The 13681-nt window shown below is 40.3% G+C and overlaps 1 protein-coding gene across 3 annotated transcripts in view; it reads right to left on the reverse strand.

The window, feature by feature from the left end:
* Nucleotides 1-13681, reverse strand: part of Ptk2 (protein tyrosine kinase 2) — a 225119-nt gene that overhangs the window by 169542 nt on the left and 41896 nt on the right. The window contains exon 3 of one of the 3 annotated variants that reach the window (XM_036208359.1): nucleotides 3142-3192. The exons of the other annotated variants lie outside the window; for them this stretch is intronic. The gene's annotated coding sequence lies outside the window, so the exon portion shown is untranslated. The remainder of the gene's footprint in view (nucleotides 1-3141; nucleotides 3193-13681) is intronic. 3 annotated transcript variants of the gene reach the window in all.

A 13681-nucleotide genomic window follows, 5' to 3' on the forward strand; every position in this document is an offset into this window, starting at 1 on the left:
GATGGCTCAACATATAAATGCAGTTGCCATCCAATAATGCAAACCAGATAATCTGAGTTCTATCTCTAGAAACATATATCCCATATACAAATCATACATACACACAGTAATCACAATGGACTTTTTAAAATCTGGTAAAATTCATGCTTTGGGAGTTGTTTGTTCTGGGACAGGATGTCACTTACATAGAGCAGGCTAGACTGGAATTGAAAATCCTCCAGCATCAGACTCCCTTGTACTGAGATAACAGGAATGAACCACTGTACTTCATTTTTAATTTTTATAACAATTTTGACTTTTTTTTGTTTTTCATGAGGAAAGATCTCAGGTAACTCTGGCTAGTCTTGAACTCACCAGTAGCTGAGGATGACCTTGAACTTCTGAGTCTCCTGTGTGCATGTACCACATCAGTTTTATGTAGTTGAGATTCAATCTGGGGCTTTATGTATACTATGCGATCAAGCACTCTACCAATTAGGCTACATACATCCTCAGCCCCAACAATTTTTAAAACATTATACAATGTTAAACAATAAAACATTTTTATAAGGGTAATTTTTGCTTGTATTTTATACCAAGCCTACAAATAATGAGAAGTTCTGATAGTTAGGACCAATACTAAGAGGATGAAGCAGAAAAAGAAACCATGACGAGAAGATTAATACCACAAAAGTTGTTATACTACCAAAAGGGATCTACAGAGTCAAAGAAACCCTTCAAATTTCTAGTAATATCATCACAGAAAATGGGGAGGGAAGGAAGATGGCTCAGGGGTAAACTGTGATGGCCCACATCATCTGTAATCCAGCAGAATAGAAGGCAGAAACAGGAAGATCCAGGGATGGCTGTGGTCAGTCTAGCCAAGAGTAAGCAGCCAACAGCAGCAGAAACAAGAAATCTTGTCTCAACAAGATAGAAGATGAGAACCCACTGTAAAATCGGTCCTCTGGTCTCCGCATGAGTTTGACACACACTTTAAAAAAAAAAAGAAAATGAAATCCAAATAGCCAAAGCAATTCTGAGCAAAATGAGCAATGATGATGGTATTATAATATTTGATTTCAAATAATATTACAGAGCCATTATAGCAAAAACAGCACAGTACAGGCACAAAAACCAACATGGATATTAAGGAAAAATATCCGACCTAGAAATAAACCTATGAAAGTCAGCTGATTTTTGGCAAACATAACAAAAATAAAAGTTGGAGAAAATACTGCTTCTTCAGCAAATGGTACAAGGAAAACTAAATAACTACATATTTAAGACTAGAGCTAGATTCATATCTCATCCCATAGGGGAAAAAAAGAATCAATTCAAACAAACGACTAGAGGAAAACACCTACAGATGCAGCCTAGGGAAGGGCTTTCTGAAAAGCACTCCAATAGCCCAGGAAATTACAACAAGAGTTGACAATGGTATTGCATCAAACTAAAAGGCACAGTAAAGAAACAACCAAGTAAAAAGAAGGCCTGAAGAATGAGAGACAAACTTTGCCAGCTACTCGTCCAACAGTGGATAAATGTCCAGGAAATATAAAATAAAAGGTTAAACAGCAAAGGAACAAATCATCCAAACAACAAAATAGACAAATGAATTGACAAAATATTTTTCAAAGTACAAATAGTCAATAAATAATCAACATTCTTACCCATCAGGGAAATGCAAATTAAAATTACAGTAAGATTCCACCAAGAAAACAAAATAAATGCTGACCATGATATAAACTAATGCAGCTACTGTGGAAATAACTCTAGAGAACTAAGAAAATAAAGCAACCATATAATCCAGTTACAATATTCCTGAACTGAAGTTAGCATAGCACATGTTTACTATAGTATTAGTCACAAAGCCATGTTATACAACCAGCCTAGATACCCATAAAGTAATGGATAAAGAAAATGTGGGAGATATACATAACAATTTTATTTGTCATACAGAAAAAAAGAAGTATATAACTTGCCAAGAAAAGGGATAGAACTGGAAATCATCATATAAAGCAAAACATGCCAGACTAAGGGAAGGAAAATTCTACACTTCCTCTCAGACACAGAATCTATATTTAAAATTAGACTTTCGAGGACAAGGAAGACTGAGAGGAGGGAGAGGTTCAGCAAGAGGATGCAACAAAAGAATAAAAATGAGGTCAAGAGACATGATCAAAGCTCATGAGATATACCCAGAAAATGTTAGTGAAACCCATCATTTGGTACAATGACCATGTGCTAATCAAGACAGAATGTGAGTGACAGACCATGGTCAGGTACCAAGGGCTCAGTGGCAACCCAGCACTGTACGTACTGCACTATGTCTACATTTTAGAATCTTGAATCCTCTAACAAACTATAGGATACTTACTAATACAACACTGCTGAGGTTTAGGAAGGTAAGGGACAACAAGATCAGACTCTGTGGAAGTAGAAAAGTCATGGGACACCAAAGCCCATCTCTTGTCCCACTACCACCTTAAAACTCAAAGATACATTTAGCAACTGGGTTCAAAACTGGACCCCAAACTCTCCAACACAGGAAATGAGTGACAGTAATTCCTTTGGTGTAAAGCTTCCAAAAACTTAAGTTTTTCTCCGCAGTTAAACTCATTAGCATCTATCAACTGCCTCTGGTGGCACAGGCTGTAACAAAAAGCACAGGAAAAGCTGAGAGGATTATGAGCTTGAGGCCAGCCTGACCTGTCTCATGTACATTTCATAATTATTTTGAAAATGAAATAACACTATTAACATAAAAAGCTTTGAGAGTTCCTGGCACCTAATAATGGCTATTGTCCCTTCAAGCATCCTGCTGTGTGCTTCTTCTGTGTTTGTTCAAAGAACTAAGCAGTAGAGGCCAAAAAGAACTAGGCCAGAGAAGTTCACAGCTCACAAAAAGCAGAAATCAGAGTGCCCATGGTCCTAGAATGTGGGAGGCAGAGAGCCCCTCAACTGGTGCCCAAGGTATAAGGGTTTGATCCTCAGAGAGGTTAAGAAAAAAAAATTTTTTTTGAGCCTGTCCTGGAATTCATTCTGTAGACCAGGCTGGCCTCGAACTCACAAGTGCTGGGATTAAAAGCATGCACCACCACTGCCCAATTGAAATTTTTTCTTTAAATAGAAGTGGAAGATATAATTCAGTTCTCTTACCCAAGGAGTTGTGACAGTCAGAGTGAAGTACCACGAATTCATCTCAGTCCTCTGAGGCAAAGCATTTTATACAATTAAAAGTGTTTGTTAAGATCCAGAGGATCAAAATACTCAAAGCAACAGCTCTGCAAATTTGTACAAGCAACTGTAAAATTCAATCCTTGATTTCCTAAACAAAGAACCACTGATATTGAAAACTGGAAGCACATAGGAGCTAATGTAAAAAGAGCCCATGAAAGGGGGTGTCATGGTTTGAAAGAAAATGGCCCTCAAAGGGAGTGGTACTATTAGGAGGAGTGGCCTTGTTGGAGAAAGTCTGTCATTGTGGAGGCTGGTTTTGAGGTCTTATCTATGCTCAAGATACTGCCCAGTGTCTTAGTCCACTTTCTGCTGCCTGCAAGATGTAGGACCCTCAGCTACTTCTCTAGTACCAGTCTGCCTGAACACCACCATGTCCCACCATGTAACAGACCGAACCTCTGAACTGTAAGTGAGACACCCTAATATGTTTTCCTTTATAAGAGTTGCCATGGTCATGGTGTCTCTTTACAGTAATAGAAACCTTAACTAAGTGGGGGGGGGGGGGGGGGGGGGGGGAATAGGGCTGCAGAGATGGCTCAGCAAGTTAAATTTGAGTCCCAGAAATTACATGGTGGCTCACAACCATCTGTGGATGGTTCTGATACCCTCTTCTGGCATAAAGGTATACATACAGATCGAGCACTGGTAAGAAAGGAAGGAAGAAAGGAAGGAAGAAGGAAGGGGGAAAGGGAGGGGGAGGGGAGGAGAGGGAACCGGGACGGGACAGGACAGGACAAGACGAGGAGAATAAAATCCCTGTCAATTATTTTGCAAGCTGGACTACAAGTAATACATTGCTTGGACCCTCTTCTCAGGAGGATGATACCTGCCACATCTTGGCAGGTCTTAGCAGGGTGGGCCAAGTGAATCCACTTGGGCCAGGCTCACAATCTGACCGGAACTAAGAGCCCTCTGAGCTACCTGGTTGACTGCACAGATCAGCAGCCCTTTGCTTCTTGGCCCTTTCCACTGCCCTGCCATGGTCCTTTCCAGAGGAGTATGAGGCCTGAGTTTGGCTGAGCAGCAGGTACCACAGACCTCTCAGTCCAACCCTCCCTTCCCCAACCTTCACCCCACCCCCAATCATAGCATGAGTACTAAGGCTAGACTGCTCCAGAGCTTAGTTTTCTGTTTTCCCTCACAGCTGTAATGGCCCAGTACAGATTGATCAATGGCCCCTTTGTGGGAGAAAAATTAAAACAGGGCCAGCAACTAGGACATATAGAACCTTCAGGTAGTCCTTAAAACTCTATTTTTGTAATTCATAAAAGGGCAAAAAATAAATTTTAGCTGTTACATGATCTCAGGGATATAAATGCTACTATGAAAACAATGGGGGGCAGGGTTCCAGTCAGTGCTGTACAATCCTACTATCATTTCTCAAGGACATTACATTATTATACTTGACTAAAAAGACTGTGTTTTCTTGCCGGGCGGTGGTGGCGCACACCTGTAATCCCAGCACTCGGAAGGCAGAGCCAAGTGGATCTCTGTGAGTTCGAGGCCAGCCTGGGCTACCAAGTGAGTTCCAGGAAAGGCACAAAGCTACACAGAGAAACCCTGTCTCGAAAAACAAACAAACAACAGAAAGAAAAAAAAAAAAAAAAAAACCGTGTTTTCTTTATTCCTTTTCATCCTGATACTGGCCAGCTACAGGCTGAAGGGACTGGAAATAGCCACAGTGGTCAAGACCCCTGACCCTCAAGAGACTAGGAAAAGCTAACAGGCAGATATGAGTCTTCAAAAACCAAACTCTGCTGTTTCAAATTTCCCATGAATTTTGAAGATTCCCAAATCTTATGTAATGGTCAGGGGTTTAAAATCTTTAAAAGTTAATGACCATTGTTAATTAAGTAGGTTTTGTTTGTTTTTAGTTCTGTGCTTGCCCTTGTCCTCTATGGAAGACATATTTTACACAGTATTCCAAACTTCTAGTGCATAATTAGTAGTGGGTGGTTCTCACATCAGCTTGACATCTGGAACTATGGCTGTCTGTCTGAGGCCTTCTCTGTTTTCACGTGGGTAGAGACCTGTGCACTACAGGAATGCATAGTGGCCTTCCCCAACTAGTCAGCTGCAGAATACTATCCCAGACCCCAAATGCCGTTGTGTCATATCTGCAACCTGACTTTCTCAAATAGCTCTTTATGCATTTCCTTTCTAGGACTCCCATCACAACTAAAAACTGGTAATGGTCCTACTTTTACTAGCAAATGACTTAAGGAATTTTGCAATTTATGGAATATTAATCATGTTATTGGAATCCCTTCCAATCCACAGGGTCAAGTAACTGTGGAATGACACCAAATATTCAAATGGCAAAATTTTAAAAATAAAAACAGGGTATACAAACCCATCTAAATCCCCATATACTATGCTACATTTAGCCATGCTTTTTTTTTTCCCCCTCCCACTTTAAAGGATGCTTCTGCTGCCCAAAAGCCTTTCTCCCTAAAGGAGACAGTCTAAAGTGTATGTTAAATGGAAAAACTGAGGAATTAATCAATAAAAAGGGCCTGGTGTTTTTCTAACATTAGGGTGAGGTTATGCTTTTATCTTTCCAGAAAATGAATGAAGTTCCAGAGGGCTTCCACTTGGATGTATCCGATTAAGACAGCATTCCAAAGTCCACTGGACAAATCAAGTGTCTGAAAATAAACAACAAACTCATCAAGAGGAGGCATCCCAAGAATAAGCTAATGACTTAGAGAGACAACAAGGACATAATATATATGTCCATATATATATATAAACACATAAAAATGATGCTGTTATGTCTACTGACAACATGTTAATTCTCAGCTTGTCAATTCAGAATCCAAATGCTTTTTTTATTGGGGGATAAAAAGGCATGCCCAGTAAATAGGAGATAGTAAGGTATTATTTTGCTATGCTAAGCATTGATTTTAGGCTTTTTCTTATTACCAGTCCCAGAAATGATTACTTAAATACAAAGAAAGGTTCAAAAATGGCCTGTACAATTATAAAACTACTAATATTACAGCAAAAATATGAGTAGATATTAGTTGAGACAGGTGAATTAACAACCAATTGTAACCGGGCAGTGGTGGCCCACACCTTTAATCCCAGCACTCAGGAGGCAGAGCCAGGCAGATCTCAGTGAGTTCAAGGCCAGCTGGGTCGATGGGAGTGAGATCCAGGACAGGCACCAAAACTACAGAGAAACCCTGTTTCAAAAAAGCAAAAACAACAACAAAGAACCAATTGTATAAAATAACTATTAGACTATTTGCTGCTCAAGAATAATCTTAGTCAACAATTTGCCATGTGTTGATTTAGCGTGTCATATTTTCATCTTGCTATCAATGGTCAAAGTAATGATCTGTATAAAGAGATAAAATCTTTTTTTAAATTTATTTATTTTTATGTGCATTGGTGTTTTGCCTGCATCTATGTCCATGTAAGGATACCAGATCCCCTGGAAATGGAGCTACAGACAGTTGTGAGGTGCCATATGGGTGCTGGGAATTGAACCCTGGTCCTTTGGAAGAACAACCAATGCTCTTAAGCACTGAGCCACCTCTACAGGCCCGAGATAAAATCTTTCAAGTGACCTTTGAATGGCCATCATGGTTAAGATGGCTTTCCCCTTTCCTTAGTCTTCTGTTGGTTATTCTTGTAATTCTATTATGGTTGCCATGCAGGTAACGAATTCAACTTTGGTCTCTATTACAGCCACAATTTTCTCTTAAAAAAGTAAGTAAAAAGGGAGATATAGAAGGAACAGAGGTTCTTATGCTCACAGAAGACATCAGATCCTCTCCCAGACCCATACTGTGAGTTTTTCAATCAATAGAACTCGCTTGCTTGGTTTTTTTAGGAGGAGGTAGAGCTTGAGACAGATGACACAGAAACATACACCCACACCCACACCCACACCCACACCCACACACACACAGGAACTCTGGTACACTGTCCTAACAAGCCCCCAAAGAGGGCCAACAGGATGGCTCAGCACGGCAAAGGCATTTGCCACAAAGCATGACAAAGTCAGTTCAATCTCAAGACCCGCATGGGATAGAAAGAGAGACTTGACTCCAGCAAGTTGTCCTCTGACCTCCACACACAAGCCATGGCATGCATGTATGCATTCACACAACCATACACACACAAATAAAAGAATAAGATGAAAAAAAAAATGTTTAGGTAGGGTCTCACTATGTAGTGAACCAGGCTGGCCTCTGTTTCCTGAATACCGTGATTAAAGGTGTGCCCCACCATGTCCAGTTTAACAAGTTTTTAATGCAATGAACCACCTTTAAGATTAAGGCTTAGCCAGGCGGTGGTGGCGCGCGCCTTTAATCCCAGCACTCGGGAAGCAGAGGCAGGCGGATCTCTGTGAGTTCGAGGCCAGCCTAGGCTACCAAATGAATCCCAGGAAAGGCGCGAAGCTACACAGAGAAACCCTGTCTCGAAAACCAAAAAAAAAAAAGAAAAGAAAAAAGATTAAGGCTTAACGTGTGTGTGTGTGTGTGTTTATTTGTAATACTGGGACAGTAGGAATAACCTTCATGCTATAATGGAGTGAAATAAAGATTGCAATGTGAAATGAAGTAATTGACAAGGAAAATGTTCATTAATGAAAAAAATAACAATATACAAAGAATAAGGTAGCCCCCAGACTTCTGTGGAATATTACTTTAACTATGTAAAGGTGTGTTCCATTTGTTTATGCTGCATTCGATTAACTATGAAAAGATGTGCTGCTGTTTCACCTTGCCTACCTAAGGCACCTGATTGGTCTAATGAAAAGCTGAATGGCCAAAAGCTGGGCAGTAGAGAGATAGGCAAGCAGAGAAAATAAATAGTAGGAGGAATGTAGAGAGAATGAGGGAAAAAGAGGAGACACCCAGGGCCAGCCAGTTAGCCTGCCAAGAAGCTGTCAGCTAGACAAACACAGAAGAAACAGAAAAGTAGGACATACAGAAGGAAACAAAGATAAAACATAAAGAGAAACAGGCTAGAAACAAGTGTTTGCTAAGGCTGAGCATTCATAACTATAAGTCTCTGTGTCATGATTTGGGGGCTGGTGGACCAAGAACACCTGCTACACATCACTGGTCCACTAAATGTTTACTTCTTTACCTTAAGCCAGTGATATATGCACAAATCCTCCCCCATGCAATAGAAAAGAAGTCAAGCAAAAACTAGTACAGTGCTCCTTTCTGTTACTAGAGCATGATGTAAAAGCATCATGTGATGTAAAAGTCACTAAGTAATGCCTTTACTTTTTAATAATTTATTTATTTATATTTTACGTGCATCCGTGTTTTGCCTGCATATATGTCTGTGTGAAGGTGTCAGATCCCCTGAACAAGAGTTACAGACAGTTGTGAGCTGCCATGTAGGTGCTGGGAACTGAACCCAGGTCCTCTGGAAGAGCAGTCAGTGCTCTTAACTACTGAGTAATCTCTCCTGCCCCTGTCTTTATTTTTAAAAATTGGAATCTTGGCCAAGCATGGTGCTGTACACCTACCTGTAATTCCAGCACTCAGAAAGCTGAGACAGGAGAATGTAGAATTTAAGGCTAGCCTGGTTACAAAGTGTCTGTGAAACCAGCCTGGGCAATACAGTAAGACCCAGCCTCAATGATAATTATAAAAGTAAATAAATAAAACATGGAATCTTGTTCATCATAAATTTTTTATATTTATTTTTCAATGTTAAAACAACTATTTAATCTGGTTACTGACTTTGGCTTTTGGCTTTTTTGTTTTCGTTTTGGAAGGGGGGGTTATTGAACCCTCTAAGGATGTGTGTAAGACAAATAAATGCCTCATCCTGGACCCACTTTTTCCACACCAGACTCTCCACATTGCTCTCCCAAATGGCCCCCTATGCAGGCCTGGCCCCTGGAAGTTATGTGCAATTCCAACATTACTGTCCCATACAACTTAAACAGAAATAATAAAAATACTTAATTGCTTTCCTAAAAGCCAGAAGCCTTGGTAATTAAATCTGTCAAAGTCTTACCCACTTTGAAACAAGTACAATGCATTTTTATACTCTGGACAAATTCACATGTCTCGACTTCAAAGAAGAAAAGCTACAGAAGTTCCCTGATAAGACCTAGTGATCAATAGTTACATCCCCCAGACATAACAGACACTATACATTCACCCTCTGCTACTCCATCGAAGAACACATGCTGGTCACAGTAGCTCAGACCTACTAGCTACTCAGCAGGACAGAGCAGATGGCTAAGAGAGAAGGTTTGCCAATCACTCACTAATTACAGAGGGCACAAGCACACTCTGCCCTGCATAACTTCTTTTCAGTAAAGGACTCATGTTTGTTAACTGTAATGAAAAACTAGAGCTGAGATTTCTGAATCAAAGGCAGAAGCAACAACTAGCAGCAAAACAGCACTTCCTCTAGAAAACCAAAGAAGTTAGTAAACTATGTATGAAGTTCCCTGGCAGAATGACAACAGGGAGCTCCTGGGATGTGAGAACAAGAGGCAAGAGCACTAGGAGTGTGACGGGTGATGGAGACTCTCCCAGAGCTACGTTTACCTTCAGTACTCATCTGTCACTTCTAGGAATAAGGAGGAGGCTAAGAATTGGGGCTCCATACCCATAAAAAATTCCTGCCCAAGGACAAGAAAATTAGGCAAGGTTTTGACAGGCTAAATCCTAAAAACAAATGTGCAATGTCTACTGGGAAATATTACTCAGCAACAACAGGAATAAAGCACTGAGACCTGCCACACCATGAGAGAACCCTACCAGTAATGCAGAAGACTATGCACTGTGTAAGTCCTTTCCTATAAACCACCCTGCACAGACAGGTGACAAAGTGAATTAGCGGTATCCTTGGCAGGACTAAGAATTATGGACAGAACCGCGAGAGGGATGGCATTTCTTGTGGAGGTAGGAGGGGAGACAGTACAAAGGTTTGAAAACTGATGGTGGTGACATATCATTTTAAAAGATAAACTTGTTTGTGATTATATTTAAATTTAAAAACCTATCTTCAGAGCTGGGGCTGTAGGTCAGTGGCTGAGTACATACATGCCTGACATATGTGAGGATCTGTGTCTAATTCAGTACTACCAAAACCAAAAACACAAAACACAAAACTAGGGCTGGGGAGATTGTTCAACAGGTAAAGTACTTCCAGCAACACAACACTGACAACCTGCCTGAGTTCCCTAGAATCCACATAACAAGTGAACTATAGGAAAAGTGTCTCAGCACATCCATACAGGGAGAAGGAACATCCCAGAGGCTCAGGGGACAGCAAGCCTGAAGTACATAGCCACAAATAACAAGAAACCTTGTCACAAACAAGGCAGAAGACAAGGCCTAACACCTGAGCTGTCCTCTGACCTCATCTAAGCTGATAACACACACACACACACACACACACACACCACTAAAAGCTTGTTTTGGGTTTTTTTCTTCGAGACACAGTTTCTCTATGTAGTCATGGCTGGGCTGGAACTTGCTCTGTAAACCAGGCAGGCCTCAAACTAAGTGATCTGCATGCCTCTGCCTCCTGAGTGCTGAGATTAAAGGTGTGTGTCACCACCACCTGATATACACACCTAAAACTTTAAAAAAAAAAAAAAAAGCTTCTAAAGAAAAGTGGTGAACTTCTATTTTTAAAAAACTAAATAAAATTCCAGACAAAACCTGAAAAACAAAGTTAACAAATAAAATGCATATATTAAAAATAACAGGGACGGGAAAGTTGGTTCAGAGGTTAAGAGCACTGGCTGCTCTTCCAGAAGTCCTAAGTTCAATTCCCAGCAACCATATGGTAGCTCACAACCATCTACAATGAGATCTGGTGCCCTCTTCTGGCATGCAGGCATACATGCAGGCAGAATACTGTATACATAATTTAAAAAAAAAAAAAAAAAAAAGACCAGGACAGGCACCAAACTACACAGAGAAACCCTGTCTCGAAAAACCAAAAAAAATAAAATAAAATAATAATAATAACAACAACAACAGGGTTTAGTTGGATGGTGGCAGCTCACACCTTTAATCTCAGCACTCAGGAGGCAGAAACATGCAGATCTCTGAGTTTGAGGCCAGCATGGTCTACAGAGTGAGATCCAGGACAGCCAGGGCTACACAGAGAAAACTCTGTCTCGAAAAAAACCAAGTAAGTAGAAAATAATAATAATAATAATAACAACAACAACAACAACAACAGGAATGGAGAGATGGCTCAGCAGCTAAGAGCAATTACTGTTCAGATAGGAACACCTAAGTCAGGTAGCTCACAAGTGCTTGTAATACCAGCTTCAAGGTGAACTGGTCCCTCTGGCCTTCAGGCACCAGTACTCATATGGTCACATTCACATGCAGAAACACACATAATAAAAAATAAAATAAAAGCCACAGGAAAAAAGTTTTAGTTAATCAAAAAAAAAAAAAAAAAGATACAATTCCTAAAGAAACTACAAACACTGTAGAAATTATAAATCTAACATTGTTTTGTTCTAATCTTAAAAATATAAAAAAATAGTCAAGCATAGTAGCATGTCATTAAACTCATCAAGGAGGTAGCCCAACCTCTCAGGTGAGTTTTTAAACACCAGGATTTATCTTGAGTATATTCTGTCAAGTCTCTGCTACAATGCTGGTGAGATTCTCAGACCATCTGCTCCAGGACTACTTCTATTTTTTGCATATAAACTTCACTTCTAAAAACAGCCTTCTCTCATCACCCCTCCCCCTCCTCTAAAAAGGATGCTTTCTTTTCTACTGACTTTGATAATGACTTGTATTGTCAACTTTCAAACGGAATACTGATAAAAGATCTTCCTTAGGCAAAAATTTTGCCTATGCTTAGCAATAACAATTATCTCTTCAAAAGTTGTAATGCTTAATTTGGCCCAACTTTTTTCCCCCTTAATTAATTTTTTTTCACATAATAAATTTAGACCATGGTTTTCAACTCTCCCAACTCCTCCCAGATCCTTCCCTTGGTCCAATATTTAAAGTAAGTTGCCTGCCTTACAAACTTGAGACCAACAGCTGTAGAACTGCATGGGAATGGACTAGGCCCTCTATATACGAGAGACAACTGTGTAGCTTGGTCTGTCTGAGGGGCCCCTGGCAGTGGGATTAGGATTTATCCTTGGTGTATGAGATGACTTTCTGGAGCCCATTTCCTATGGTGGGACATCTTGCTCAGCCTTGATTCAGGGGGGAGGTTCTTGGTCCTGCCTTAACTGAATGTACCAGGCTTTGCTGACTCCCTATGGGAGCCCCTACTCTTTTGGAGGAGGGGATAGAGGGGTTGGTCAAGGTGGGGGAAGTGGGAGGAGGAATGAGAGGGAGATCTGTGGTTGGTATGTAAAATGAATAAAAAAATTCTTAATTAAAAAAAGTAAGTTGCTTGCATATATGCAAACCCATGTTTCCCGAGAGTTATGATAACTTTATTCAGAGACATTTTTCAGTGCAGCATGTGATCTAAAGCCAATGGCCTACTAAAGCACCCTGTAGAAAGCAGACCACACAAATGAGAAATCCAGAGATTAATACATTAAAAAGAAGGTGGCAGCAGAGGAAGACTGGAAGCCCTGCCCAGCTAGGCTTCATTCTGTACAATTCATAGTACAAAGACACAGGAACATCCAGTGGCTACCCTCCAGACTCAAAACTGCCTATACAATACCACAGATCTGCATGCAGCAAATGTAAAAATTTTTAATTTGACAATTATTTCATTGGCATTGTAAAAGCATCCTTGTTGCCAGCAAACATTGACTGGGGATTTTTTAGGATAAAGTGCATGACGTCTGAATTTACTCTCAAAGGGTTCAATAAAAACAAGTACTTATGGGGCTGGAGAGATGGCTCAGAGGTTAAGAGCACTGGCTCTTCTTCCAGAGGTCCTGAGTTCAATTCTCAGCAACCACATGGTGGCTCACAACCATCTGTAATGAGATCTGGTGCCCTCTTCTGGCCTACAAGCATGCATGTAGGCAGAACATTGTATACATAATAAATATTTTTAAAAATAAATAACTACTTAACACAAATCTATATAATATGTAAATGCATATCTACATGGAGGGGAGAAGGAGTGTGTGAGCTTAGATGACAAAACATTAATGGCTGGTGAGACATTATTACTATTTCACTTCCCAAGTCTCCTGTAACAAATGAAAAAAACAAAGTTTTCAAAATAAAAACTTCCAGAGTCAGGCTTAATGGCACATCTTATAATCCCGGGGGTTTAGGAGGTAAGAGACCAGAGGATCATTGTCATTTTGAGGCCAGCCTGGTCTACCTAGGGAGTTCCAGGCCAGCCAGGCTACATAGGGAGGTCCTGTCTTAAACTGTAAAATAAATTAAATAACAAAACAAAACAGGGTAGGCAAGCAACTGAAAGGGTTCCTGTTACCAGCTTTTAGACCTTGGAAGGCAGTCTTAATGACCAGAGGGACTGTCTAGGTTTGTGCAGGCCTGAG

This window comes from Onychomys torridus, chromosome 16 (genome assembly GCF_903995425.1).
Source record: "Onychomys torridus chromosome 16, mOncTor1.1, whole genome shotgun sequence".
NCBI lineage: Eukaryota > Metazoa > Chordata > Mammalia > Rodentia > Cricetidae > Onychomys > Onychomys torridus.